We start from the raw sequence: 15,894 nt of genomic DNA on the forward strand, positions 1-15,894 counted from the left end.
GTCATTGCCCCAGCGAAATCCTCTAATGGCCTGAGTATAATGTAATACTTATTCTATGTTCTGAGGATTTCGATAGCGTAGGGCAATGACAATCAGAGACGAGTTCCGGGTACAAGATGTTTTATAGTATGTCACCACGGTAGATACAGAACAAACACAACAACACAATAACACATACAATACTTTCCGGAATAGACGCGCAGGGGATTCCCGGGGCCACGCACCGGACTCCCCCAGGGAGACCACCAGAGCGAACCCCTATACAGGGACTGTCCGGCAATCTACCCCGGAAGGCCTAAATGCGCAGCAGCCGGGATAAGGAGCAAGCGGTAAAGTCAATGAGTGTCCGTACGGAAATGTTTGTCCAGAATGGTTACGAACCAAAAGAGAACCAGGCGGAGTGCTGACCGAAGATGGTAAACGGAATCCGGGCACAGCCTTGAAGAGCCGGGTACAGTCCAGAGTCAATCGGTAGGTAGTCTTTTAGGGGAATCCAGAGGCAATCAGGAATAAGCAGCAAACACAGCAGGAGCACACGGCAGGCAGTATACTCAGGCACTGGACTGGGCTGGGAGGCGGCCTTTTAAGCAGCTGGACAGGAAGTAGGGCAACAGAACGGTAACCTCCATGTTAACCGAGGGCAAGGGCAGTCAAAAGAGAACTGGAAAACCTGGAAACCTGACACCGTGCTGCAGTTCTCTGTCTTATCTAGATCATTTGCAATTGAATGGAATAGATCCCTTTTGGACAAAGTGGATTCACCTGCTGCTGCAGTGACCACAGGTGTGATAACATCTAGAATTGGCATCTGGTGCGATCTCTCCGCTTCCACTCCAAAGAAAGTTACCTGTTTATTCCTATCATGCATTGGTTTTTGGGGTTTTCTTTGAGTAATGATGATCTCTTTAGTAGTCTGTTGGCGCCCTCTCCTGGAGGAATAGTTTGCTTGCTCTTGGACATTCTAAAAGAGAGGTCATGATAGACATTGAGCTTCTGAGCTCAATTGGGGACAGTCATGGGTGATGAATGTTTGCAACCTACTGCGAAGCCTCATACCGCAATATAAGGAACGTCAAATACTAAGAAAGGGCGGCCTATGAAAGAATTACTACTTTCAATAAGTACACTTAAACGGCTAATTGGGAATAGAAAAACTGTAAAAAGCCCTCTGAGAAAGCCCCCCTCTAACCTTTGATAGTAAGCTTTTCTGTAGTCTGCCTGTTGATGTATTTTCCGTTTGAACTGTGCACAACATGAAGAGACGGAACACTGGCGGCTTGTCACAATGCCCCCCGATGACATCACAATAGCGCTGCTGCCTAGAAAACAAGCTGCGCAGAAGAAGTTGTTCTTTGGGTGGGAGGGTGGGCTAGTGGAAGGAGGGGGCAATCTCTTTTTTTCCCGGGTGGTAGGGGGATGACAGGAGAAGGGAAGCGGGTGGTGAGAAAGGTACAGAGGGCAGGGTTTGGGGGCTGGGAAGGAAAGGGAAAAGATTAGGGTTTGGGGATGATGAAAGGGCTTTCTACGGGTAAGGATGGCAAAGGGTGGCAGTGACGGAAAGTCAGGCAACCTGTCCTGTCCGTCTTTTTGTATCGTGAATTGGAAAGACTGCAAGGGGGAGGGGAGTTGCTTGCGCCCTAAAGGAGGAGTTATTCAGATTCATTGCAGTGGGCGGCGGCTGCAAAACGCACCATTCTTCTTGTTTTGGCTCTGCAAAGCAGCCTTTTCAAGGGTTGGCTTGGGTGACAAAATGTCTTGTGTAGGCGTGGGTTTGTCTCCCTCTCGCTCTCTCTCCCTAAGATGTGTCCGGCATAGGCCAGGGTGCCACTCGAGGCCCAAACCAATTCTGGTTATCGCTTCTCGGCCTTTTGGCTAAGATCAAGTGTAGTATCTGTTCTTATCAGTTTAATATCTGATACGTCCCCTATCTGGGGACCATATATTAAATGGATTTTTAGAACAGGGAGATGGAAAAAGAGCTTGCTCTGTCCACTCCACGCATTGACCTGGTATTGCAGTACCTCCAGGAACGGTGCACCCCTTCTTAACCCAGTTTCCAAAAGCAGAACTCAATTCACCTGATTCATATTAGCCCGATTTAATGAATTGGAAGAAAGCATACGTCTTCATATGCACCTCAATTTGGCCCATTCACTTTTCACACTTCCTCCTTTTGTTTTTTATCTTTCACACTTTTGACTTTCTTTATTCATCCAAATAGCAAACTCATCACCACTCAACCTGACCAACTCGGCTATGTCCCCGTGCTGCAGTTCTCTGTCTTATCTAGATCATTTGCAATTGAATGGAATAGATCCCTTTTGGACAAAGTGGATTCACCTGCTGCTGCAGTGACCACAGGTGTGATAACATCTAGAATTGGCATCTGGTGCGATCTCTCCGCTTCCACTCCAAAGAAAGTTACCTGTTTATTCCTATCATGCATTGGTTTTTGGGGTTTTCTTTGAGTAATGATGATCTCTTTAGTAGTCTGTTGGCGCCCTCTCCTGGAGGAATAGTTTGCTTGCTCTTGGACATTCTAAAAGAGAGGTCATGATAGACATTGAGCTTCTGAGCTCAATTGGGGACAGTCATGGGTGATGAATGTTTGCAACCTACTGCGAAGCCTCATACCGCAATATAAGGAACGTCAAATACTAAGAAAGGGCGGCCTATGAAAGAATTACTACTTTCAATAAGTACACTTAAACGGCTAATTGGGAATAGAAAAACTGTAAAAAGCCCTCTGAGAAAGCCCCCCTCTAACCTTTGATAGTAAGCTTTTCTGTAGTCTGCCTGTTGATGTATTTTCCGTTTGAACTGTGCACAACATGAAGAGACGGAACACTGGCGGCTTGTCACAATGCCCCCCGATGACATCACAATAGCGCTGCTGCCTAGAAAACAAGCTGCGCAGAAGAAGTTGTTCTTTGGGTGGGAGGGTGGGCTAGTGGAAGGAGGGGGCAATCTCTTTTTTTCCCGGGTGGTAGGGGGATGACAGGAGAAGGGAAGCGGGTGGTGAGAAAGGTACAGAGGGCAGGGTTTGGGGGCTGGGAAGGAAAGGGAAAAGATTAGGGTTTGGGGATGATGAAAGGGCTTTCTACGGGTAAGGATGGCAAAGGGTGGCAGTGACGGAAAGTCAGGCAACCTGTCCTGTCCGTCTTTTTGTATCGTGAATTGGAAAGACTGCAAGGGGGAGGGGAGTTGCTTGCGCCCTAAAGGAGGAGTTATTCAGATTCATTGCAGTGGGCGGCGGCTGCAAAACGCACCATTCTTCTTGTTTTGGCTCTGCAAAGCAGCCTTTTCAAGGGTTGGCTTGGGTGACAAAATGTCTTGTGTAGGCGTGGGTTTGTCTCCCTCTCGCTCTCTCTCCCTAAGATGTGTCCGGCATAGGCCAGGGTGCCACTCGAGGCCCAAACCAATTCTGGTTATCGCTTCTCGGCCTTTTGGCTAAGATCAAGTGTAGTATCTGTTCTTATCAGTTTAATATCTGATACGTCCCCTATCTGGGGACCATATATTAAATGGATTTTTAGAACAGGGAGATGGAAAAAGAGCTTGCTCTGTCCACTCCACGCATTGACCTGGTATTGCAGTACCTCCAGGAACGGTGCACCCCTTCTTAACCCAGTTTCCAAAAGCAGAACTCAATTCACCTGATTCATATTAGCCCGATTTAATGAATTGGAAGAAAGCATACGTCTTCATATGCACCTCAATTTGGCCCATTCACTTTTCACACTTCCTCCTTTTGTTTTTTATCTTTCACACTTTTGACTTTCTTTATTCATCCAAATAGCAAACTCATCACCACTCAACCTGACCAACTCGGCTATGTCCCCGTGCTGCAGTTCTCTGTCTTATCTAGATCATTTGCAATTGAATGGAATAGATCCCTTTTGGACAAAGTGGATTCACCTGCTGCTGCAGTGACCACAGGTGTGATAACATCTAGAATTGGCATCTGGTGCGATCTCTCCGCTTCCACTCCAAAGAAAGTTACCTGTTTATTCCTATCATGCATTGGTTTTTGGGGTTTTCTTTGAGTAATGATGATCTCTTTAGTAGTCTGTTGGCGCCCTCTCCTGGAGGAATAGTTTGCTTGCTCTTGGACATTCTAAAAGAGAGGTCATGATAGACATTGAGCTTCTGAGCTCAATTGGGGACAGTCATGGGTGATGAATGTTTGCAACCTACTGCGAAGCCTCATACCGCAATATAAGGAACGTCAAATACTAAGAAAGGGCGGCCTATGAAAGAATTACTACTTTCAATAAGTACACTTAAACGGCTAATTGGGAATGGAAAAACTGTAAAAAGCCCTCTGAGAAAGCCCCCCTCTAACCTTTGATAGTAAGCTTTTCTGTAGTCTGCCTGTTGATGTATTTTCCGTTTGAACTGTGCACAACATGAAGAGACGGAACACTGGCGGCTTGTCACAATGCCCCCCGATGACATCACAATAGCGCTGCTGCCTAGAAAACAAGCTGCGCAGAAGAAGTTGTTCTTTGGGTGGGAGGGTGGGCTAGTGGAAGGAGGGGGCAATCTCTTTTTTTCCCGGGTGGTAGGGGGATGACAGGAGAAGGGAAGCGGGTGGTGAGAAAGGTACAGAGGGCAGGGTTTGGGGGCTGGGAAGGAAAGGGAAAAGATTAGGGTTTGGGGATGATGAAAGGGCTTTCTACGGGTAAGGATGGCAAAGGGTGGCAGTGACGGAAAGTCAGGCAACCTGTCCTGTCCGTCTTTTTGTATCGTGAATTGGAAAGACTGCAAGGGGGAGGGGAGTTGCTTGCGCCCTAAAGGAGGAGTTATTCAGATTCATTGCAGTGGGCGGCGGCTGCAAAACGCACCATTCTTCTTGTTTTGGCTCTGCAAAGCAGCCTTTTCAAGGGTTGGCTTGGGTGACAAAATGTCTTGTGTAGGCGTGGGTTTGTCTCCCTCTCGCTCTCTCTCCCTAAGATGTGTCCGGCATAGGCCAGGGTGCCACTCGAGGCCCAAACCAATTCTGGTTATCGCTTCTCGGCCTTTTGGCTAAGATCAAGTGTAGTATCTGTTCTTATCAGTTTAATATCTGATACGTCCCCTATCTGGGGACCATATATTAAATGGATTTTTAGAACAGGGAGATGGAAAAAGAGCTTGCTCTGTCCACTCCACGCATTGACCTGGTATTGCAGTACCTCCAGGAACGGTGCACCCCTTCTTAACCCAGTTTCCAAAAGCAGAACTCAATTCACCTGATTCATATTAGCCCGATTTAATGAATTGGAAGAAAGCATACGTCTTCATATGCACCTCAATTTGGCCCATTCACTTTTCACACTTCCTCCTTTTGTTTTTTATCTTTCACACTTTTGACTTTCTTTATTCATCCAAATAGCAAACTCATCACCACTCAACCTGACCAACTCGGCTATGTCCCCGTGCTGCAGTTCTCTGTCTTATCTAGATCATTTGCAATTGAATGGAATAGATCCCTTTTGGACAAAGTGGATTCACCTGCTGCTGCAGTGACCACAGGTGTGATAACATCTAGAATTGGCATCTGGTGCGATCTCTCCGCTTCCACTCCAAAGAAAGTTACCTGTTTATTCCTATCATGCATTGGTTTTTGGGGTTTTCTTTGAGTAATGATGATCTCTTTAGTAGTCTGTTGGCGCCCTCTCCTGGAGGAATAGTTTGCTTGCTCTTGGACATTCTAAAAGAGAGGTCATGATAGACATTGAGCTTCTGAGCTCAATTGGGGACAGTCATGGGTGATGAATGTTTGCAACCTACTGCGAAGCCTCATACCGCAATATAAGGAACGTCAAATACTAAGAAAGGGCGGCCTATGAAAGAATTACTACTTTCAATAAGTACACTTAAACGGCTAATTGGGAATAGAAAAACTGTAAAAAGCCCTCTGAGAAAGCCCCCCTCTAACCTTTGATAGTAAGCTTTTCTGTAGTCTGCCTGTTGATGTATTTTCCGTTTGAACTGTGCACAACATGAAGAGACGGAACACTGGCGGCTTGTCACAATGCCCCCCGATGACATCACAATAGCGCTGCTGCCTAGAAAACAAGCTGCGCAGAAGAAGTTGTTCTTTGGGTGGGAGGGTGGGCTAGTGGAAGGAGGGGGCAATCTCTTTTTTTCCCGGGTGGTAGGGGGATGACAGGAGAAGGGAAGCGGGTGGTGAGAAAGGTACAGAGGGCAGGGTTTGGGGGCTGGGAAGGAAAGGGAAAAGATTAGGGTTTGGGGATGATGAAAGGGCTTTCTACGGGTAAGGATGGCAAAGGGTGGCAGTGACGGAAAGTCAGGCAACCTGTCCTGTCCGTCTTTTTGTATCGTGAATTGGAAAGACTGCAAGGGGGAGGGGAGTTGCTTGCGCCCTAAAGGAGGAGTTATTCAGATTCATTGCAGTGGGCGGCGGCTGCAAAACGCACCATTCTTCTTGTTTTGGCTCTGCAAAGCAGCCTTTTCAAGGGTTGGCTTGGGTGACAAAATGTCTTGTGTAGGCGTGGGTTTGTCTCCCTCTCGCTCTCTCTCCCTAAGATGTGTCCGGCATAGGCCAGGGTGCCACTCGAGGCCCAAACCAATTCTGGTTATCGCTTCTCGGCCTTTTGGCTAAGATCAAGTGTAGTATCTGTTCTTATCAGTTTAATATCTGATACGTCCCCTATCTGGGGACCATATATTAAATGGATTTTTAGAACAGGGAGATGGAAAAAGAGCTTGCTCTGTCCACTCCACGCATTGACCTGGTATTGCAGTACCTCCAGGAACGGTGCACCCCTTCTTAACCCAGTTTCCAAAAGCAGAACTCAATTCACCTGATTCATATTAGCCCGATTTAATGAATTGGAAGAAAGCATACGTCTTCATATGCACCTCAATTTGGCCCATTCACTTTTCACACTTCCTCCTTTTGTTTTTTATCTTTCACACTTTTGACTTTCTTTATTCATCCAAATAGCAAACTCATCACCACTCAACCTGACCAACTCGGCTATGTCCCCGTGCTGCAGTTCTCTGTCTTATCTAGATCATTTGCAATTGAATGGAATAGATCCCTTTTGGACAAAGTGGATTCACCTGCTGCTGCAGTGACCACAGGTGTGATAACATCTAGAATTGGCATCTGGTGCGATCTCTCCGCTTCCACTCCAAAGAAAGTTACCTGTTTATTCCTATCATGCATTGGTTTTTGGGGTTTTCTTTGAGTAATGATGATCTCTTTAGTAGTCTGTTGGCGCCCTCTCCTGGAGGAATAGTTTGCTTGCTCTTGGACATTCTAAAAGAGAGGTCATGATAGACATTGAGCTTCTGAGCTCAATTGGGGACAGTCATGGGTGATGAATGTTTGCAACCTACTGCGAAGCCTCATACCGCAATATAAGGAACGTCAAATACTAAGAAAGGGCGGCCTATGAAAGAATTACTACTTTCAATAAGTACACTTAAACGGCTAATTGGGAATAGAAAAACTGTAAAAAGCCCTCTGAGAAAGCCCCCCTCTAACCTTTGATAGTAAGCTTTTCTGTAGTCTGCCTGTTGATGTATTTTCCGTTTGAACTGTGCACAACATGAAGAGACGGAACACTGGCGGCTTGTCACAATGCCCCCCGATGACATCACAATAGCGCTGCTGCCTAGAAAACAAGCTGCGCAGAAGAAGTTGTTCTTTGGGTGGGAGGGTGGGCTAGTGGAAGGAGGGGGCAATCTCTTTTTTTCCCGGGTGGTAGGGGGATGACAGGAGAAGGGAAGCGGGTGGTGAGAAAGGTACAGAGGGCAGGGTTTGGGGGCTGGGAAGGAAAGGGAAAAGATTAGGGTTTGGGGATGATGAAAGGGCTTTCTACGGGTAAGGATGGCAAAGGGTGGCAGTGACGGAAAGTCAGGCAACCTGTCCTGTCCGTCTTTTTGTATCGTGAATTGGAAAGACTGCAAGGGGGAGGGGAGTTGCTTGCGCCCTAAAGGAGGAGTTATTCAGATTCATTGCAGTGGGCGGCGGCTGCAAAACGCACCATTCTTCTTGTTTTGGCTCTGCAAAGCAGCCTTTTCAAGGGTTGGCTTGGGTGACAAAATGTCTTGTGTAGGCGTGGGTTTGTCTCCCTCTCGCTCTCTCTCCCTAAGATGTGTCCGGCATAGGCCAGGGTGCCACTCGAGGCCCAAACCAATTCTGGTTATCGCTTCTCGGCCTTTTGGCTAAGATCAAGTGTAGTATCTGTTCTTATCAGTTTAATATCTGATACGTCCCCTATCTGGGGACCATATATTAAATGGATTTTTAGAACAGGGAGATGGAAAAAGAGCTTGCTCTGTCCACTCCACGCATTGACCTGGTATTGCAGTACCTCCAGGAACGGTGCACCCCTTCTTAACCCAGTTTCCAAAAGCAGAACTCAATTCACCTGATTCATATTAGCCCGATTTAATGAATTGGAAGAAAGCATACGTCTTCATATGCACCTCAATTTGGCCCATTCACTTTTCACACTTCCTCCTTTTGTTTTTTATCTTTCACACTTTTGACTTTCTTTATTCATCCAAATAGCAAACTCATCACCACTCAACCTGACCAACTCGGCTATGTCCCCGTGCTGCAGTTCTCTGTCTTATCTAGATCATTTGCAATTGAATGGAATAGATCCCTTTTGGACAAAGTGGATTCACCTGCTGCTGCAGTGACCACAGGTGTGATAACATCTAGAATTGGCATCTGGTGCGATCTCTCCGCTTCCACTCCAAAGAAAGTTACCTGTTTATTCCTATCATGCATTGGTTTTTGGGGTTTTCTTTGAGTAATGATGATCTCTTTAGTAGTCTGTTGGCGCCCTCTCCTGGAGGAATAGTTTGCTTGCTCTTGGACATTCTAAAAGAGAGGTCATGATAGACATTGAGCTTCTGAGCTCAATTGGGGACAGTCATGGGTGATGAATGTTTGCAACCTACTGCGAAGCCTCATACCGCAATATAAGGAACGTCAAATACTAAGAAAGGGCGGCCTATGAAAGAATTACTACTTTCAATAAGTACACTTAAACGGCTAATTGGGAATAGAAAAACTGTAAAAAGCCCTCTGAGAAAGCCCCCCTCTAACCTTTGATAGTAAGCTTTTCTGTAGTCTGCCTGTTGATGTATTTTCCGTTTGAACTGTGCACAACATGAAGAGACGGAACACTGGCGGCTTGTCACAATGCCCCCCGATGACATCACAATAGCGCTGCTGCCTAGAAAACAAGCTGCGCAGAAGAAGTTGTTCTTTGGGTGGGAGGGTGGGCTAGTGGAAGGAGGGGGCAATCTCTTTTTTTCCCGGGTGGTAGGGGGATGACAGGAGAAGGGAAGCGGGTGGTGAGAAAGGTACAGAGGGCAGGGTTTGGGGGCTGGGAAGGAAAGGGAAAAGATTAGGGTTTGGGGATGATGAAAGGGCTTTCTACGGGTAAGGATGGCAAAGGGTGGCAGTGACGGAAAGTCAGGCAACCTGTCCTGTCCGTCTTTTTGTATCGTGAATTGGAAAGACTGCAAGGGGGAGGGGAGTTGCTTGCGCCCTAAAGGAGGAGTTATTCAGATTCATTGCAGTGGGCGGCGGCTGCAAAACGCACCATTCTTCTTGTTTTGGCTCTGCAAAGCAGCCTTTTCAAGGGTTGGCTTGGGTGACAAAATGTCTTGTGTAGGCGTGGGTTTGTCTCCCTCTCGCTCTCTCTCCCTAAGATGTGTCCGGCATAGGCCAGGGTGCCACTCGAGGCCCAAACCAATTCTGGTTATCGCTTCTCGGCCTTTTGGCTAAGATCAAGTGTAGTATCTGTTCTTATCAGTTTAATATCTGATACGTCCCCTATCTGGGGACCATATATTAAATGGATTTTTAGAACAGGGAGATGGAAAAAGAGCTTGCTCTGTCCACTCCACGCATTGACCTGGTATTGCAGTACCTCCAGGAACGGTGCACCCCTTCTTAACCCAGTTTCCAAAAGCAGAACTCAATTCACCTGATTCATATTAGCCCGATTTAATGAATTGGAAGAAAGCATACGTCTTCATATGCACCTCAATTTGGCCCATTCACTTTTCACACTTCCTCCTTTTGTTTTTTATCTTTCACACTTTTGACTTTCTTTATTCATCCAAATAGCAAACTCATCACCACTCAACCTGACCAACTCGGCTATGTCCCCGTGCTGCAGTTCTCTGTCTTATCTAGATCATTTGCAATTGAATGGAATAGATCCCTTTTGGACAAAGTGGATTCACCTGCTGCTGCAGTGACCACAGGTGTGATAACATCTAGAATTGGCATCTGGTGCGATCTCTCCGCTTCCACTCCAAAGAAAGTTACCTGTTTATTCCTATCATGCATTGGTTTTTGGGGTTTTCTTTGAGTAATGATGATCTCTTTAGTAGTCTGTTGGCGCCCTCTCCTGGAGGAATAGTTTGCTTGCTCTTGGACATTCTAAAAGAGAGGTCATGATAGACATTGAGCTTCTGAGCTCAATTGGGGACAGTCATGGGTGATGAATGTTTGCAACCTACTGCGAAGCCTCATACCGCAATATAAGGAACGTCAAATACTAAGAAAGGGCGGCCTATGAAAGAATTACTACTTTCAATAAGTACACTTAAACGGCTAATTGGGAATAGAAAAACTGTAAAAAGCCCTCTGAGAAAGCCCCCCTCTAACCTTTGATAGTAAGCTTTTCTGTAGTCTGCCTGTTGATGTATTTTCCGTTTGAACTGTGCACAACATGAAGAGACGGAACACTGGCGGCTTGTCACAATGCCCCCCGATGACATCACAATAGCGCTGCTGCCTAGAAAACAAGCTGCGCAGAAGAAGTTGTTCTTTGGGTGGGAGGGTGGGCTAGTGGAAGGAGGGGGCAATCTCTTTTTTTCCCGGGTGGTAGGGGGATGACAGGAGAAGGGAAGCGGGTGGTGAGAAAGGTACAGAGGGCAGGGTTTGGGGGCTGGGAAGGAAAGGGAAAAGATTAGGGTTTGGGGATGATGAAAGGGCTTTCTACGGGTAAGGATGGCAAAGGGTGGCAGTGACGGAAAGTCAGGCAACCTGTCCTGTCCGTCTTTTTGTATCGTGAATTGGAAAGACTGCAAGGGGGAGGGGAGTTGCTTGCGCCCTAAAGGAGGAGTTATTCAGATTCATTGCAGTGGGCGGCGGCTGCAAAACGCACCATTCTTCTTGTTTTGGCTCTGCAAAGCAGCCTTTTCAAGGGTTGGCTTGGGTGACAAAATGTCTTGTGTAGGCGTGGGTTTGTCTCCCTCTCGCTCTCTCTCCCTAAGATGTGTCCGGCATAGGCCAGGGTGCCACTCGAGGCCCAAACCAATTCTGGTTATCGCTTCTCGGCCTTTTGGCTAAGATCAAGTGTAGTATCTGTTCTTATCAGTTTAATATCTGATACGTCCCCTATCTGGGGACCATATATTAAATGGATTTTTAGAACAGGGAGATGGAAAAAGAGCTTGCTCTGTCCACTCCACGCATTGACCTGGTATTGCAGTACCTCCAGGAACGGTGCACCCCTTCTTAACCCAGTTTCCAAAAGCAGAACTCAATTCACCTGATTCATATTAGCCCGATTTAATGAATTGGAAGAAAGCATACGTCTTCATATGCACCTCAATTTGGCCCATTCACTTTTCACACTTCCTCCTTTTGTTTTTTATCTTTCACACTTTTGACTTTCTTTATTCATCCAAATAGCAAACTCATCACCACTCAACCTGACCAACTCGGCTATGTCCCCGTGCTGCAGTTCTCTGTCTTATCTAGATCATTTGCAATTGAATGGAATAGATCCCTTTTGGACAAAGTGGATTCACCTGCTGCTGCAGTGACCACAGGTGTGATAACATCTAGAATTGGCATCTGGTGCGATCTCTCCGCTTCCACTCCAAAGAAAGTTACCTGTTTATTCCTATCATGCATTGGTTTTTGGGGTTTTCTTTGAGTAATGATGATCTCTTTAGTAGTCTGTTGGCGCCCTCTCCTGGAGGAATAGTTTGCTTGCTCTTGGACATTCTAAAAGAGAGGTCATGATAGACATTGAGCTTCTGAGCTCAATTGGGGACAGTCATGGGTGATGAATGTTTGCAACCTACTGCGAAGCCTCATACCGCAATATAAGGAACGTCAAATACTAAGAAAGGGCGGCCTATGAAAGAATTACTACTTTCAATAAGTACACTTAAACGGCTAATTGGGAATAGAAAAACTGTAAAAAGCCCTCTGAGAAAGCCCCCCTCTAACCTTTGATAGTAAGCTTTTCTGTAGTCTGCCTGTTGATGTATTTTCCGTTTGAACTGTGCACAACATGAAGAGATGGAACACTGGCGGCTTGTCACAATGCCCCCCGATGACATCACAATAGCGCTGCTGCCTAGAAAACAAGCTGCGCAGAAGAAGTTGTTCTTTGGGTGGGAGGGTGGGCTAGTGGAAGGAGGGGGCAATCTCTTTTTTTCCCGGGTGGTAGGGGGATGACAGGAGAAGGGAAGCGGGTGGTGAGAAAGGTACAGAGGGCAGGGTTTGGGGGCTGGGAAGGAAAGGGAAAAGATTAGGGTTTGGGGATGATGAAAGGGCTTTCTACGGGTAAGGATGGCAAAGGGTGGCAGTGACGGAAAGTCAGGCAACCTGTCCTGTCCGTCTTTTTGTATCGTGAATTGGAAAGACTGCAAGGGGGAGGGGAGTTGCTTGCGCCCTAAAGGAGGAGTTATTCAGATTCATTGCAGTGGGCGGCGGCTGCAAAACGCACCATTCTTCTTGTTTTGGCTCTGCAAAGCAGCCTTTTCAAGGGTTGGCTTGGGTGACAAAATGTCTTGTGTAGGCGTGGGTTTGTCTCCCTCTCGCTCTCTCTCCCTAAGATGTGTCCGGCATAGGCCAGGGTGCCACTCGAGGCCCAAACCAATTCTGGTTATCGCTTCTCGGCCTTTTGGCTAAGATCAAGTGTAGTATCTGTTCTTATCAGTTTAATAACTGATACGTCCCCTATCTGGGGACCATATATTAAATGGATTTTTAGAACAGGGAGATGGAAAAAGAGCTTGCTCTGTCCACTCCACGCATTGACCTGGTATTGCAGTACCTCCAGGAACGGTGCACCCCTTCTTAACCCAGTTTCCAAAAGCAGAACTCAATTCACCTGATTCATATTAGCCCGATTTAATGAATTGGAAGAAAGCATACGTCTTCATATGCACCTCAATTTGGCCCATTCACTTTTCACACTTCCTCCTTTTGTTTTTTATCTTTCACACTTTTGACTTTCTTTATTCATCCAAATAGCAAACTCATCACCACTCAACCTGACCAACTCGGCTATGTCCCCGTGCTGCAGTTCTCTGTCTTATCTAGATCATTTGCAATTGAATGGAATAGATCCCTTTTGGACAAAGTGGATTCACCTGCTGCTGCAGTGACCACAGGTGTGATAACATCTAGAATTGGCATCTGGTGCGATCTCTCCGCTTCCACTCCAAAGAAAGTTACCTGTTTATTCCTATCATGCATTGGTTTTTGGGGTTTTCTTTGAGTAATGATGATCTCTTTAGTAGTCTGTTGGCGCCCTCTCCTGGAGGAATAGTTTGCTTGCTCTTGGACATTCTAAAAGAGAGGTCATGATAGACATTGAGCTTCTGAGCTCAATTGGGGACAGTCATGGGTGATGAATGTTTGCAACCTACTGCGAAGCCTCATACCGCAATATAAGGAACGTCAAATACTAAGAAAGGGCGGCCTATGAAAGAATTACTACTTTCAATAAGTACACTTAAACGGCTAATTGGGAATAGAAAAACTGTAAAAAGCCCTCTGAGAAAGCCCCCCTCTAACCTTTGATAGTAAGCTTTTCTGTAGTCTGCCTGTTGATGTATTTTCCGTTTGAACTGTGCACAACATGAAGAGACGGAACACTGGCGGCTTGTCACAATGCCCCCCGATGACATCACAATAGCGCTGCTGCCTAGAAAACAAGCTGCGCAGAAGAAGTTGTTCTTTGGGTGGGAGGGTGGGCTAGTGGAAGGAGGGGGCAATCTCTTTTTTTCCCGGGTGGTAGGGGGATGACAGGAGAAGGGAAGCGGGTGGTGAGAAAGGTACAGAGGGCAGGGTTTGGGGGCTGGGAAGGAAAGGGAAAAGATTAGGGTTTGGGGATGATGAAAGGGCTTTCTACGGGTAAGGATGGCAAAGGGTGGCAGTGACGGAAAGTCAGGCAACCTGTCCTGTCCGTCTTTTTGTATCGTGAATTGGAAAGACTGCAAGGGGGAGGGGAGTTGCTTGCGCCCTAAAGGAGGAGTTATTCAGATTCATTGCAGTGGGCGGCGGCTGCAAAACGCACCATTCTTCTTGTTTTGGCTCTGCAAAGCAGCCTTTTCAAGGGTTGGCTTGGGTGACAAAATGTCTTGTGTAGGCGTGGGTTTGTCTCCCTCTCGCTCTCTCTCCCTAAGATGTGTCCGGCATAGGCCAGGGTGCCACTCGAGGCCCAAACCAATTCTGGTTATCGCTTCTCGGCCTTTTGGCTAAGATCAAGTGTAGTATCTGTTCTTATCAGTTTAATATCTGATACGTCCCCTATCTGGGGACCATATATTAAATGGATTTTTAGAACAGGGAGATGGAAAAAGAGCTTGCTCTGTCCACTCCACGCATTGACCTGGTATTGCAGTACCTCCAGGAACGGTGCACCCCTTCTTAACCCAGTTTCCAAAAGCAGAACTCAATTCACCTGATTCATATTAGCCCGATTTAATGAATTGGAAGAAAGCATACGTCTTCATATGCACCTCAATTTGGCCCATTCACTTTTCACACTTCCTCCTTTTGTTTTTTATCTTTCACACTTTTGACTTTCTTTATTCATCCAAATAGCAAACTCATCACCACTCAACCTGACCAACTCGGCTATGTCCCCGTGCTGCAGTTCTCTGTCTTATCTAGATCATTTGCAATTGAATGGAATAGATCCCTTTTGGACAAAGTGGATTCACCTGCTGCTGCAGTGACCACAGGTGTGATAACATCTAGAATTGGCATCTGGTGCGATCTCTCCGCTTCCACTCCAAAGAAAGTTACCTGTTTATTCCTATCATGCATTGGTTTTTGGGGTTTTCTTTGAGTAATGATGATCTCTTTAGTAGTCTGTTGGCGCCCTCTCCTGGAGGAATAGTTTGCTTGCTCTTGGACATTCTAAAAGAGAGGTCATGATAGACATTGAGCTTCTGAGCTCAATTGGGGACAGTCATGGGTGATGAATGTTTGCAACCTACTGCGAAGCCTCATACCGCAATATAAGGAACGTCAAATACTAAGAAAGGGCGGCCTATGAAAGAATTACTACTTTCAATAAGTACACTTAAACGGCTAATTGGGAATAGAAAAACTGTAAAAAGCCCTCTGAGAAAGCCCCCCTCTAACCTTTGATAGTAAGCTTTTCTGTAGTCTGCCTGTTGATGTATTTTCCGTTTGAACTGTGCACAACATGAAGAGACGGAACACTGGCGGCTTGTCACAATGCCCCCCGATGACATCACAATAGCGCTGCTGCCTAGAAAACAAGCTGCGCAGAAGAAGTTGTTCTTTGGGTGGGAGGGTGGGCTAGTGGAAGGAGGGGGCAATCTCTTTTTTTCCCGGGTGGTAGGGGGATGACAGGAGAAGGGAAGCGGGTGGTGAGAAAGGTACAGAGGGCAGGGTTTGGGGGCTGGGAAGGAAAGGGAAAAGATTAGGGTTTGGGGATGATGAAAGGGCTTTCTACGGGTAAGGATGGCAAAGGGTGGCAGTGACGGAAAGTCAGGCAACCTGTCCTGTCCGTCTTTTTGTATCGTGAATTGGAAAGACTGCAAGGGGGAGGGGAGTTGCTTGCGCCCTAAAGGAGGAGTTATTCAGATTCATTGCAGTGGGCGGCGGCTGCAAAACGCACC

The 15,894-nt window shown here is 46.6% G+C and overlaps 9 non-coding genes across 9 annotated transcripts; all 9 read left to right on the top strand.

The window, feature by feature from the left end:
* Window positions 1–1,852: 1,852 nt before the first annotated feature.
* On the top strand, window positions 1,853–2,043 carry LOC142276521 (U2 spliceosomal RNA). Its single transcript, XR_012739958.1, has one exon. It is a non-coding gene; the product is annotated as a U2 spliceosomal RNA (small nuclear RNA).
* Window positions 2,044–3,430: 1,387 nt separating this feature from the next.
* Window positions 3,431–3,621, top strand: LOC142276522 (U2 spliceosomal RNA). The gene has a single exon (XR_012739959.1). It is a non-coding gene; the product is annotated as a U2 spliceosomal RNA (small nuclear RNA).
* A 1,387-nt stretch (window positions 3,622–5,008) lies between these two features.
* On the top strand, window positions 5,009–5,199 carry LOC142276523 (U2 spliceosomal RNA). The gene has a single exon (XR_012739960.1). It is a non-coding gene; the product is annotated as a U2 spliceosomal RNA (small nuclear RNA).
* A 1,387-nt stretch (window positions 5,200–6,586) lies between these two features.
* Window positions 6,587–6,777, top strand: LOC142276524 (U2 spliceosomal RNA). Its single transcript, XR_012739961.1, has one exon. It is a non-coding gene; the product is annotated as a U2 spliceosomal RNA (small nuclear RNA).
* A 1,387-nt stretch (window positions 6,778–8,164) lies between these two features.
* Window positions 8,165–8,355, top strand: LOC142276525 (U2 spliceosomal RNA). The gene has a single exon (XR_012739962.1). It is a non-coding gene; the product is annotated as a U2 spliceosomal RNA (small nuclear RNA).
* A 1,387-nt stretch (window positions 8,356–9,742) lies between these two features.
* LOC142276527 (U2 spliceosomal RNA) lies at window positions 9,743–9,933 on the top strand. Its single transcript, XR_012739963.1, has one exon. It is a non-coding gene; the product is annotated as a U2 spliceosomal RNA (small nuclear RNA).
* A 1,387-nt stretch (window positions 9,934–11,320) lies between these two features.
* LOC142276528 (U2 spliceosomal RNA) lies at window positions 11,321–11,511 on the top strand. Its single transcript, XR_012739964.1, has one exon. It is a non-coding gene; the product is annotated as a U2 spliceosomal RNA (small nuclear RNA).
* Window positions 11,512–12,898: 1,387 nt separating this feature from the next.
* Window positions 12,899–13,089, top strand: LOC142276542 (U2 spliceosomal RNA). Its single transcript, XR_012739977.1, has one exon. It is a non-coding gene; the product is annotated as a U2 spliceosomal RNA (small nuclear RNA).
* A 1,387-nt stretch (window positions 13,090–14,476) lies between these two features.
* LOC142276529 (U2 spliceosomal RNA) lies at window positions 14,477–14,667 on the top strand. Its single transcript, XR_012739965.1, has one exon. It is a non-coding gene; the product is annotated as a U2 spliceosomal RNA (small nuclear RNA).
* Window positions 14,668–15,894: the final 1,227 nt, after the last annotated feature.

Source organism: Anomaloglossus baeobatrachus, unplaced genomic scaffold (assembly GCF_048569485.1).
Source record: "Anomaloglossus baeobatrachus isolate aAnoBae1 unplaced genomic scaffold, aAnoBae1.hap1 Scaffold_3993, whole genome shotgun sequence".
Lineage (NCBI taxonomy): Eukaryota > Metazoa > Chordata > Amphibia > Anura > Aromobatidae > Anomaloglossus > Anomaloglossus baeobatrachus.